This window comes from Anguilla rostrata, chromosome 14, assembly GCF_018555375.3.
Source record: "Anguilla rostrata isolate EN2019 chromosome 14, ASM1855537v3, whole genome shotgun sequence".
NCBI classification, from domain to species: domain Eukaryota; kingdom Metazoa; phylum Chordata; class Actinopteri; order Anguilliformes; family Anguillidae; genus Anguilla; species Anguilla rostrata.
The window spans coordinates 15,577,310-15,591,427 of record NC_057946.1 but is presented as its reverse complement, the minus strand read 5'-3'; the positions used below and the strand labels follow the sequence as shown (position 1 = coordinate 15,591,427).

The window sequence follows — 14,118 nt, the reverse complement described above, 5'->3', positions numbered from 1 at the left end:
ATGACATAGTATGCGCCCTCGTCTTTGCAAACTAGAATTGTATTCCTCTAGCATCTCAGAATGAATGGATGGGATTCAAAAAAGGACGGAAACCTATGAGGGAACCAAGTAAATTCTTAAAGAAGAATATGAACACTCCTATCGCCTATTGTCTGGTGCCCCTTCCAGCAGGGTTCAAGATGTCTCACAATCTTTCTGCCATCTTTCATTTTGTGAACCATCTGGGGGGGGGGGGGTAAAAACTGAGCTCACAGCACTTCTCTTATCAGGGCTATAACAAAATCAAATTTTAAAAAGTGGTTTCTTACCTCAGCTGTGTGTAATGAGAGCTGTCTATGGGAGTACAAGGGAGAGGGAGGTGTTTGAGATCTTGGATGAAAAGCAGATCACCACGAGGAGGTCTGAGATTACACTCAATCAGTAGGAATGCCTTTTTTTATGATACAGCAATTTTAAGGTTTTTCACCCTTGTTTAAGGGAGATATGATAACGATGTAGTGCACAGTGGCATCCTTCTGCTTCAGATGTAATACAGTATGAGGGCTACTGGTTTAATAAATATGGCCTCAAGTGTTTACATTGCAGGTAGGAGAGAAATGGACAATATTTATCACCAGGGATAAATGTTGTATTGAGCTTTCTGAATGAAAATAAACACCATCATTTAACTTTAAATCCATAAAACAGTGTGTTACTTGAAATTATTTAAATTTTTAAGCACTTTGTTTTGAAGCCCGCAAATATGTTGGGCTTTCTTCAAGGGGGGGGGGGGGGTGGACAGAAGAAAACATCTGGTATAAAACATAGACAATACATTCATGTACAGTCTTTTTTATTCTACAGTCTTGAGTTTAGACACTCAGTCATAGCAGTAAGTCATGCTGTTGGGCAACACAAGGGTTATTTCATCACAGTGTTGGATTACATGGAAATCCAATTCATGCAAGCCATGGAAAATATTTAGTCGTTTTTTATTCTCAACCTGCTCAGCTAAAATCGTGCTTCTGTTGTTAAGGTTTTCACTTTGAGTCCTGAACTGAAAGGCTGCACATGGAGTTTCCAACCGTCAAGCAGGAGCGGCTCTCTTCTGGTCTGGAATTGAAAACAGTCCTTTAAATCGTACTTTTAGAGAGATGGAGGTACTTCATTCACTTTAACGCTGCATTTGTAGCATGGTTGAAATTACTCACTCTAAGTGCGGTGTTGCTTGCATTGCTTGTTTTTTCACTTTCGGTGATCGTGTTCAAGATGACATTCAATTTACATGTCAGCTTATGTGACATTACATTTGATTTGCAGGGACATTCTGACAATTTAGTGGCATTATACGTTTCTCCATCTGACCTCTGTGAAAAGCAAACTAGAAAATGATGTCTTTCTGTCCCTCAATACATGGCAAAATGTCAAATAGTGTCACAAATGCAGGAAAAAATATTTTAATTTTAAAAAGTACACCATCAGTCCTCGCAGGCAGGTTTTCACATTAGTAACAGCAAAGCCAGATCAGAGGAGCAGCTAAGCCATAAGCCATGGATATTTCCCAACCCCACAAACTCCAGCGAAACCAGCACAGACACTAAATTCCTCACATCTGTGTGTTTTTGAGTCAAAATCAGTTTTCTGTGCATTATATTTCCTGCTATTTTTGCCTAAAGAGTAGTTGCATAGCACTGTACATTTGAAACCTGAACTTCTAAAATAAAATACTTGTGTGGGATTATATATACAGCATATATGATTTTTTTTCCATTATTCATAGAAGGAGGCTCTTTTTCCACAAGTTGTACACGATCCCCAAAGAATAGTGGAAGGGATAGAGGTGGGGCTGAGGCTTGCGGAATGGTCCAATCAGATGTCTTCTGCGGCTGTGTGGGGTTGCACTGTAATGGCAAGAACGGTGTTGGTTTTTGCCTTCACTTCAGCAACACAATGCAAACTATTAAAGTGCTTTAACAGTTTCAAACTACTTTCAAATTAAATGCATTGTGGAAACAAATAACTGTTTCAGAATAGCGTGCTTTTACTGCAGTATGTAGTATGGGACAATGCTAGATGTTTCACCAAACGAAACAGAGACCTTTCTACAGTATACACAAAGCTGTGATCCCAAAACTTTTTGGCCCAGTTTAGTAGTGAACACCCTTGGCCTAAATGATGATTCTTAAAGGAGTAGCATGGTGGTTGAACGTGACACTTCCCAGTTGTCTTTAGGCAACAACAAAACAAATGTGCATAATTTTTTTTTATTATTCAGTCATTTCAATGTACTTTAAAACGTATTTTTGTAAGCCTAAATTTCCCACTATAAAAGTTCACCTGAACCATCTGAGCGTGGTAATGAGAACTGTCAGTTAGCTATGATTGACAGACCGTGCCCCGTTACCATAGCTACCCCCAAGATACGCGCTCTTTTTGGGAGACTGAATTTTCACAAGCTAGCTAGCTTAGTAGTATATCAAGTATCAATAGATAGCTAAGGTAAGGACATTGACTTATATCCAATTATAATTTTTGCTATTTAGCTAGCCAAGTTAAGATAAAAGCACAACTATAACGTCCTCATAAAAGCAAACTAGCTAGCTAACGTTATCGATAACATTGCCTTATGAAAGCAAACTACCTAGCTAGCTAACGTTAGCTAGCTAGCTAAATGAATATAACCAGAAATAATCTAATAGTCCTTAAAAGGCACTCTAATTTAAGTGAACCTAACGTTAGTCAAATATTTGCATTGTCTTGCCTGTAAGCCAGCGGTGCAAACTATGGGTCTCGAGTTATCCATGGGTTTACGGGGCGTGGAAAGGGGACTGGTTACTGCATTCGTGACGCACCAAGTTGACAACTTTCTCAACCAGTTGAAAATAGGACGATAAATTTAAAACGCATATTTCTCCAAAAATACAGAACGGACATATTTAATACTCTACTCATTGTGATTCTTCAATGCCTCTTGTGCAAATAGCACATAAAACCGAGAAAGTGTGAAAATCACCATGGTACTCCTTTAAGGGAATCAAAGTATTCCACAAGATATGCATTGCTGTTTCTTTCAATGCATTGAACAAGCCACATTCATGCACTTCTGCTAAACAAAGCAAATAAAAAAAATAAAAAAAATCAATGTTCATCATTGAACAGATGTGGAATCCTTGATCATCAATCAACATAAACATGTAGTTATACGATGAATACATTTTACAGTTCTAGTGAAAACATTACATGCTTAAAAGTATCATTCCATTGTTCATACATTCTATTTCTGTCAAATATAAAGCATAAAGATCCCATTTGGGCTGAACAATATACTGTGCAATATACTAAGTTATCATTACTGCAATATACGTATGTGCAATAGAGCGGCACGGTGGTGCAGTGGGTGGCACTGTCGCCTCACAGCAAGAATGTACTGGGCTCAAATCTGGCCAGGGCCTTTCTGTGTGGAGTTTGCATGTTCTCCCCGTGTCTGCATGGGTTTCCTCCGGGTACTCTGGTTACCTCCCACAGCCCAAAGACATGCAGGTAGGCCATTCGGAGACTCTAAATTGCCCATAAGTATGAATGTGTGAGTGAAAGGTGTGCATGCCCTGCAATAGAGAGCCTGTCCAGGGTGTATTCCTGCTTGTCGCCCAATGCACGCTGGGATAGGCTCCATCACCTCCCGTGACCCTGCCCAGGATAAGTGGGTATGGATAATGGATGATGGTTATTTTAATTTAACAATGACAAGCTTTCACTTGCAAGTGCTGGTTTGCTGGGTATTTTGGCTTCAGGAGAAGCCACGTCTTTCAGAGCAATGCACTCAAGGTTGTGTTGCCAAAATAAATGAACATATCGAGTTCATGTATTCCATCACTTTAACCATGCAATGTCTTCATTCAACCCCAAAGTTTAAGATATTAATGTTATCATTTCTGTGCAGATTAGCTCTCAAGAATGAATGTATTATCACGTATGCCCTATCTACAGCTCAGCTGTCACTAATCTGCAATATTCATAAGTTGTTCAGCACTGGATTCTGCTTTCCTTTTCAGAGACATTTTGCTATCCAGTCGGGATAGTTATGTGATCTGGAATTGGTGAACACAATAATATGATGGGTGATGGCACGGTGGTGCAGTGGATAGCACCATCGCCCCACAGCAAGAAGGCCCTGGGCCTGAATCCCAGCCAGAGCCCCCCCAGCACAGAATCCACACAGCCCCAGCCAGGGACAAGCAGGCTAGATAATGGATGGATTGATGAATGGATGGAGAATGTGGTATATGGCATTTTATATAAACTTGGCTCGGCACACTTTCAATTAAAATTTATTTTTATTTTATTTTTTGCTTTGTTTACAGATTTTTTTTTTTGCTTTGTTTACAGATTCATTTATTATTATTTTTCATGTGCTGTAACATATGATATGTACAACATCATTTGGCAGGAGTTTTCAGGTGTCTGTAACATTTTACAATTTCTGTACCTGGAGGTCTCAACAAATATGTAAGTATACAGGTTGTATACTATACTTTGTGTGGTTTTTCAAAAGATATTTGGCTGAGAAAGACGTGAAATTCATGTGAAAAATTTTGATGAAACCCCTTTGGGGTTCAATGGCACTTTCCTTGTGATTCATGTTCACTCTGGAATCAACAAACCAAAGTTTTTTCTAGCTGTTTGAAAGCAACACTCTGTACTCTGCAAAGAATCTCCCCGGCCACTCTCCTTTATCTTCTACTAATAATCATCAGCTTGCCTGTTTTACAATGGCCATAAACACTAACAATGAAGTTATACTATTCCCAAGGATTCCATATCCCAAGGAAGCAATTAATATACCGTTCTGGCTTGGTTTCATGCATTCTAAACATGAAATACTGTAGGAAGCATCACTTCCTGTAGTAATAAAGTGCGGAGCTCTATAGCTATATATATAGCTAACTTAGCTAACGTCAAATGTCTCTCTCTCACCACAATCCTGTGGTATAACTATATGCAATTTAGGGTGGCGGTAACATGCCGAACATAAACAGGTGCATGTGGGATTAGATATATGTCTTTCTTTGTTCAATTTGCCTAAACTACCGAGTAGTGGCGAGCAATAGCAATGGTAATATAGATATGTGTTCAGTCAGCAGCGCACATCTTCTATTCCAAAGCCATATTTCATGAAAAATCAGAAAAGCACTGACCTATTTCTTCATCATTGCATTTCTCTGCAAAATTATTTAGCCTAGGTTACTGGTAAATTATTAGTACACCCTGCTGTTGTGATGGTGTCTTTTATATCATAAATAACATTGGTAACACGATTGGCTTTGATTGCCTTCACATTGCTGCAAACCAAATTGCAAAGTGTACAAAGGCTTGTAATATTTTTAAATGTATTTTTCCTACATTCCAGCAGCAATTTGTTTCCATTCATTTGCATACGGTATGAAAATAAACTCGCCGACACTTGAAAGCTGCTTGTAATAGGTAATCCATCTTTGTGTCCGAATCATTATTTTTATTATTTTGTTTTATTTATTTATTATTATTATTATTTTGTCAAAGTGTAACATTAATGTTAAAATGAACTTGCTTTGGTGTATTTTACTTTCTTATGTTCTGGCTCTTGACATTTTTGCAGAATCGTGTGTTAGCAGCAATATACTGTAGCTATTGCTAGCTAGCTGAGCTAATTTTCACCAAGTTAATGGCTCAGACTGACAAACAATATAAACATGTAATTGAAACAATTTTATGGGGTATTTTAAGAGGTATTATGATTCATTGTTTACTTAAGAGAGGAATAACTGTCGATAAAAGGTATAACTGTTGATAGAAAAGAAAATTATTTGTGCACTCCTTGATGTTCTCAGTCTATGTTTGATCAATTCAGCAGTAGGTTTGGGGAGAAGATTTTCATGGGTGAGTTAAACTACAAAGTTTTAACAGAAAATTGCAACCAGACAGAACCATGCATGTTTCTGGCATAAGCTTGTGAAAAAATATAGTTAGTGGTACAGCTTAGAATCTATGCGTTGACTCAGGTTAATGGAAATTATGGGAGCATTGTGAAATCCAAATGTGATGGCTTCCAGGAGTGCATGCCATGTCGGCCTGTTTGGGGCCAATGGGACAGAATTTGATTGGCCGCTAACAGGCAGGAAGCTTGTGGAGGGGCTCTGCATTTTGGGTCAAGAGGTTGGTCTGTTTGTTTACTGGAGAGAAAGCCTGGAAAAGACATTAAAGTCTCTGTCCCCTCATTCATCACTTCTTTAACTAAATATGCTGTCTTGACACATGGACACATCTCATCTTGTGACGTTCTTTCTGTAACTGGGAAACAATAGCTTGTTAAAAGCTTCTCTCTCACGTCTTGACTCTCATAGCCTATAATATCTTTCGAATGCATCCAAAAATGACGAGACAGGAGTAGAATTCAAGTGACATAAATTATATGATCAGAAAGGTGGCTATATAGGGAATACACTTCTGAGCAGAGAAGATAGTGAACATAATGTGATGGGAAGCTGGCCATTGTAGCATCCAATATATAAATTGATGAGTCTTATGTCGAACAAGTAATTAATAATATATTTATAAAGTAACTTTACAATATATAATAGCAATGCATTAACTTCACAGATTACTAGTTCAATGATTTGTCTTATGTGGGCTAGCTATGTGTGGCGTTGTTCGATGTGCATGTAGATATGACATTAGATATAACAGAACAATAGCATGACAGCTAACATTACCATTCCTCAAAAGCCAGACTAATGCTGACTCTTATTTTCCCACAACTTTTATCATTCAACTTTTGAGATGGATAGGGGGCTTTTTTGAGGAAAGGCAAAACTTTTACTTGCATCTTTGTTCTCTGCAAGCTAAGTGGATGTCTTTTTTATTATTTGACTGCATTACATTTTGATACAGCACCTTTAAGCTTCAATACTACAATGGTGGGCAGTGTAAGCACAACAGCACTGCCCTGCTTCATATTCAAGCAGACATTCAAGTTCATCAAGGTCAGCAACCAGTGATTTAACAACAGCATCACACTACTACCCACTAGTGATTTACATCTCAAGACGAATCATGTACATATTGTATTTTTGTAGGAGCAAACTATTTGGCTGGCAAAGGACACATAAGGAACTTATTGAAGGTATTATGGATAATGGAAAGTTAGTCAGACATCATTTTTATTGCTCCATTGAGAAGCATGACTGGCTATGGTATTTTTCCTTCATTCGGCTGTAGAACAATAAATTACAATAAATGTACAGAATATGTTTGCAATTATTAACTGATTGATGGAATAGACATAAGGAACATATGCAAACTCCGTCAAGATGTCATTCTGTCTGGCCTATTGTTCAGTTCTTCGGGATTTTTACAAATATGGATGTATTTCATAGTATGTGATGAAACCATGCATTAAGAATGCCTTTTGCTAGGCTGACCAGATATCCTGTTTTTCCGGGACATTTCTTCTTTCTGGGACTGAAAATATACATCCAGACAGAGTTTATAAATTCCTAAAAATGTGTGGATAACTTTTGTTCACTCAATAGACCCTATATAAACCAACAAACAAGTATATTACAAACAAAAAAAGCAAAGTATTATGCTCATAATGCCTGCGTGCCTGCCCCTGTCCCCTTTTTTGAAATCCAATATGTGGTCACCCTAACTTTTCATTAGCTGCCACGTGCATATGTCTTTGTATTCCAAGAACATAAGTGCCTTGTGCCTTAATGTATCATAATATATGGATGGGGAAAACACATTATTTTTAAAATTAACGCAGATAGGGGAAAATGCACATTCTTAGTTATATTGGTCAGTTCAGATGACCACTGGAGAAAAGTGAGGTCTAATTACACTTTATATCATCATTATATGAAAAGTTGTAGTCACAGATGTATGTCATTTTGATTTATTTTTTGTCTGAGTAGTACATTTGATATAATCAGTTATAAATGGATATGCATGTGGACACACCGTCTTTAAAGTAGAGCTTTTTAAGTACTTTCTAAGCTATTAAAGACGTTTCCCCTTGTGTCCCTTCAGACTGTGAGCAGGCTGTGGAGAGTGCTGACGTGGAAAAAGGTCTCCAGCAGGGATGCCTGCATGTTGAATCAGCTTGGCCAGCAAAGTGTGTGCCCTGGGAAACAGGCAAGCTTGTCTCCTGGGTATCTTATCGGCAGGGTGATTTACATCACATGTTACAGGGGACTTCCTCCCCCGAAACACAAGACACGACGGTTCTGGGTGGCAGCCCAGCAGGATGTTGGCTCCAAGTGAAACCTGGGGCATGTACCAGTAGGAGAAGGGGGAGAGTTGGGGGAAGGGCATCCCAGGACTGCAGCAGGACAGCAGGCAAATGGACGGGCATGACTAAGCTGTTTTTGAGCTGTCTTGGACAAGCAGCCCCATACTCTTCCCAAAGGACCCCACCTGGGTGGGCCATGTGTACACAAACAACAGGAAATAGCAGGAATCTAGCTTTCATGTTTATTTTTTAATTTTTTAATGTATTTTCTTTGTTTATTATGTTGTTTCCCATTTTTAATTTCAGAACCCAGAATTTTACTGTGCATATATGTTCTTTACAGGTGCAGGACCTCAGCAGCACACATGGATATTGAGGGGGTTACTGGAAGCAATTTGAGTTCACAAACTGAGTTTATGTAAAGCAAATACAGCATTTCACAGTAAGATTACACCAACAGTCAAACATGGTGGTGGGAGTATGACGGTGTGGGAATGCTTTGCTGCTTCGGGAACCTGGATGACTTGCCTTTATTGAAGGAACCATGAATTCTGCTCTGTACCTGACAATTCTTAAGGAAAATGTCTGGTCATCTGTCCGTGAGCTTAAGCTGAAGCATAATTGGGTTATGTAGCAAGCAATGATCCAAAACACAAAAGCAAGCAAAGTTTTTGTTTGAATAAAAGCCACATTTAAACTAATAGGCTATATTTAATTTGTTTCCTGTAACTAAACACAACTCTTTATGTGACAAATAAGGTTAAAGTAAGGTAGGCTACCAATAATTAAAGAAAAAATCATCCTGACGTAATTACTTAGTAAGATATCTTGCTTTATTTTTTAATTTCAGTTGCCACAGTATGGCCAAACTCTTAGCTTGCAGTTTACAGAGCACTTATTGTGGTTCCACTGAATTATCATTCTGGCTTTTAAGAATGTCGCAACTTTCATTTCACAAAATGATATCTGACTGGTCAGCAGATTAAGTAATTTCACATTAATGTATTTATGGTAAAGTGAGAATGTAGTTCCCAGTTATGCCATATTTTTACCTCCTGGTGTTTTCTACCCGAAGGGAAAAACTCTAAGCAGGCTGTTTGTATGTTCAACTCGGCAATTAAAATGCATAATTATAAAGGTATAATTATAAAGCTACTCCACAATCTCTTGCACATTGTTTAACTCTCCCGAAGTTAACATACAATTATTGTTGGCTTCACGTGAATTCACATTTTTCACGTGAATTCGATTTTTCTGTGTTTTTGCCTTTTGGTGCTTGGCCGTTTAAGAAAGTCACAATGCAAATGACATATAAAAATCCTATTTTAACTATCTAAAATGTAATTGTTGATCTCTAGAATTTAAATGATAATAAGTAAAAATTGAATTCTTGATATCAAAAACAAGTTAAATAAAAGCTTAAACGGCTTGCCACATCATTCACATACACACTTGTTACACTAGGGGAACGATACAATGTCTAAGGATGGTTTGTTTTCATTTCTAACTTCACTTCTTAGAAAAACTTTCCACAAGCAAATTCTAAACCATACCTTGTTTTTTTTACTTTGCAATTGGAAAACTCCTCCTTTGTAAGCATCTGATTACAATGGATCATAAGCAGGACTTGACATTAACTTTTTGGCTCACCAGCCACTGTGGCTAGTGGTTTTCCAAAGTCACTAACCCCTCAGCCAGTCTCCCCCCCTTTCTCCCCAAAACAAGTAATACATATATTGCAGAATTTAGCTGCAGTCACTTTGTTGACATAATACTTATAATAGTAAAGTAAAATGTTAACATGTGATCAGCAGTGTGGGAGAGACTGCTATTCACAATAAATCTACAGTTGATCTTCCTAACTTGAGAGCACAGTGAGGGACTGGGGGAACCAGCAAGAGCAAATTAGAAAGACAAGCCTCCCCTCTAAAGTTTTAAACCAAAAGCAGTTTTGGCAGCAGTATGGTGAGAGACAAATAATAACGGAAACTGCCCAAGGTCTTTAATTCTGGCTTTCTTGTGACTGTCAGTCTCTTTTCCCCTTTCTGAAACAAACTGGCTGGCCCTGCCTCCATAGAGCTCACCCCCATGACACTGTTCTGCTGGGGACAGGGCAGATGACCACCAACCCAACCCTCCCTCCCCCAACTCCCACTTCTCATCTGTGAGCTTGGTCATGATCCAGGAACAAGGAAAAAGTGACACAGACCAGCCCTCTCCCACAGACTGCAGCCTCCCCACAGACCTCTCTAGTGTCCGGGACTATTCCCAGAACGACTCTGTCTGGATGAGGAAAACAGAAGCAGGGGGAAGTGGGGCGCAGGAGCGAGTGAATGACTGCTTTACGCTTTTTCTCCTTAATGCCTAAACCGGCTGCGGGACACATTCTTTCCAGTTTGGTCTTGTTGGATATGCTCAGCCAATTAGTTCCCCCCCCCCCTCCTCTCCTTTGGTGTATAAAAGCAGTGGAGGTAGTGTGTCAAAAGCAGTGAGAAGAAGGGAAGGTGGAGTTCTCTCACATTTTGGTGGTTGGATCAGATTTTCCAGAGGTTGAGTTTGAATTTCCACGAACTCTGGAAAAAAATCTATTAAATGTAAACATGAAAGAACTGCCAGGAACGTGAATGTTTCCAGTGAAAATATCATCAAGAGTGAGGGAAAAACATGTTTTTATTCACTCGTTCATTCTGTAAAATGAGATTTTTTTCCAACTTCTATTTAAATTAAAAAGATAGTGAGACCTATGAGAACATTAAGGAAATTGAGTTGTGATGTGTAAGTAGATTTGTTTTTAGTTTGAGTTTAAAATGTGTAGCTGTGGCAATGGGAGGTGTGGTGGGAAGGCATTGCAATTGTAACCCATAGGTTTTCCAGTTAATATCCCAGACAACTTCTGTATCATAGAACAAGATAGCACGAATGTGTGCCCATTCACAATGTGACACATCTAAACTGCACAAGTCACCCTGGGTGTACGACCCTAGCCAGTCTGAAGTGGAGGTGGCGAACAGTACGGTTACCTTGCATCACCAGAGTCAAATACAGGACATAGTTTCCAGTGAGGACATAGCAAAAATATGTCTACAATACCATAAATTAGAGTTAAGTCTTCCTTCCCCGATCCACAGCCCAGGCTAAATCCTTAGAATTTGATATCACCCACTAAGAATGTCATAAGGACTGGGTACAAGCATACTTGAGGATTGGACTGGGCATTAGAAAGGAAAATGTGTAATAGAGCACAGTCTTTTTGTGCTGCAAAACATTATATTCTTCCCAAAACAAATTCTAATATAAAATGCAGCTGGGAGAGGGAGGAGAGAGAGCGAGAGTGAGAGAGAGAGAGAAGGAGGGAGAGAGAGAGAGAGGCCAACCAACTAAATGACTCACTGTGTGCAAAAAGATATTTAACAGGCTATTCTGTTAATCTATCATGATGTCGACTTAGTTCTGGGGGAACAGTGTGTGATCTTGCTGAACACTTTATGATCTTGCCATGATCCAAATGAGCTGCGGTAGGGAAATACTTTCCTGCCTGAATTTCAAGGTGGGTGCAGGACTCATAGCCCCCTGGCAACTATGAGCATTTATTTAGCTGTTTACCTATCGTGCCCCTATACACTGCCTCTCTCATACCCCTTCTGCTCAGTATCAGTTGGCCCAACACACTTTGCAAGTCATTCCTGGAGTGCTTTGTTCTGTTTTGTTTTGTTTTACGCCAGCAGACCACTGTAATTCATTTCTGATTACTTGTGTTTCATTGTCAGTAGAAAGTGGAAAATTGTAGGCTTGTTCTGGACTGTTTGATGAATAAGGAACTGTGTGTAGTATAGAGGAAAGATTATCCTTGATTTATTTATTTTTTTGTTTGTTTTGCCACATTTGCAATGTTTATTGTGGTCGTTGTGTCTAAATTGAGTTTACGATTGTATTTTAAATAAAATAGTGTGTGATGCTACAATGTCCTTTCTTTTACCTTAAATGTTAAACTTATATATAAGCTTCTTAATGCTTGGGGCAAAGACAGGTTTTTTCTTGATTTGTAATCCAGTTTTAGATTTGTAATCAGACAATGCACATTCAACTTTTATGTAAGGGTATTTTTATACATTTTGGTTTCACCATGAATAAATTGCAGCACTTTTTATGAATAGCCCTCCATTTCAGGGCACCATAATGTTTGGGACAATGGCTTTACATGTGTTTCTGATTAGTCAGGTGTGTTAAATTGCTTCTTTAGTGTAGGTATAAGAGAGCTTGTATTATCTAGCCTTGATTCTAGGCTTTTATTGCCTTTGGAGTCTGTTATTGGCATTTGTCCACAAGAGGACCAGAGTGGTGCCAATGAAAGTTAAGTAAGCCATTATGAGGCTCAGAAATAACAACAAAAGAAGTCAGAGACATAAGCCAAACCTTGGGCTTACCAAAATCAACTGTCTGGAACATCATTAAGAAGAGAGCACTGGTGAGCTCAGTAAGTGCCTGGTAGGCCAAGGAAGACCTCTACAGTTGATGACTGAAGAATTATCACTATAATGAAGACTAAAACCTTAAACAACTGTCCAACAGATCAGAAACACTCTTCAGGAGGCAGGCATAGATGTGTCAGTGACTACTGTCCATGGAAGATTGTGGTTTGAGCATGTATTGCTGTCACAGATACTGGCTCACTCGTCTTCAGTGAAGACGTAACTTCTAGAATCAGTAGCAGAATTAATTCTGAAGTGTACAGAAGCATCTTATCTTTAGTTCATCTTAATTTCACCAAAATGTCACCAAACTCATTTGAAAGCACTTCATCCTACAGCAAGACAATGATCCCAAACATACTGCAAAAGCAACAAAGGAGTTTTTCGAAGCCAAAAACTATTAAATTATTGACTGGCCAAGTCATTTACCTGATCTGAATTCAATTGAACATACACTTCATATGCTGAAGAGAGAGCTGACTATGTCTGCAGTACAGGCCTGGCAGAGCATCACCAAAGATACTCAGCACCTGGTTATGTCTGTAGGTCACAGATTTCAAGAAGTCATTGCATGAAAAGGATACGTGACAACTGCTAAATATGACTACTTTCATTTACATAACATTAATATGCCCTGGGGCTGGGGGTTATGTATAAAAAGTGCTGTCATTTCTACATGGTGAAACCAAAGGAAATAAAAAATACCCACAAATGAAATCTTTTTCCTATTCTCTTATTCTTACAATTTATTCTCTTGTATCTGGATAAATTATTAATAATCCATTAATCGCTGTGGTTTGATCAGACATATAAAGGATTATGGTCTGTTCAGAACACACATTCCAGCCAATCCTTTTCATTCATCTTTACTTTGACATATGAATCCACCCTCCCCCCAGGGTCAATGTTTAAGGATTTCAGATAAGAGCAGGACATATAGTGATTGGCTGAGACATATCTGGGCACGTGATTGGCTGGGACAGCCAGAGAGGAATGCACATTCCTTTTTCATTTGAGTCGGTCTGTACTTTTTTTTTTTATTGCTGAGAGTATTTTTTTACTCTCAGCAGTCCTCCCCAATGCATTGCAACAGACAATGAGGGCAAATGTCTTGCATTCATTTCCACCACATCTGCATAAAAGCAAAATAGAACACAGACTCACACCAGTAACCACTTGAAAGTCATTTGTGCAATTATTTTAGCAATGGTCAGTATTGACAATATTGTTACTATTTATGGCTGTCTGATCTGACATTGCTGTCCTTTACACAATGTCAGATCAGACTAAAATAGTTGACACAGTGTTTTCAGTTTATTTCCCCTTTTATAGTTTTGTTTCCAGATTGTCAAATTGATTCACATTGCATAAGTTTGACAAAGACGGGTGCTGTTTCACTCT

The 14,118-nt window shown here is 38.7% G+C and overlaps 1 long non-coding RNA gene across 1 annotated transcript in view; it reads right to left on the bottom strand.

Annotated features, from left to right (window-relative positions):
* Nucleotides 1-1,420: 1,420 nt before the first annotated feature.
* LOC135239570 (uncharacterized) overlaps nt 1,421-14,118 on the bottom strand; it is a 33,916-nt gene continuing 21,218 nt past the window's right edge. The window contains exon 3 of the long non-coding RNA XR_010325417.1: nt 1,421-1,880. This is a non-coding gene — a long non-coding RNA (uncharacterized LOC135239570). The remainder of the gene's footprint in view (nt 1,881-14,118) is intronic.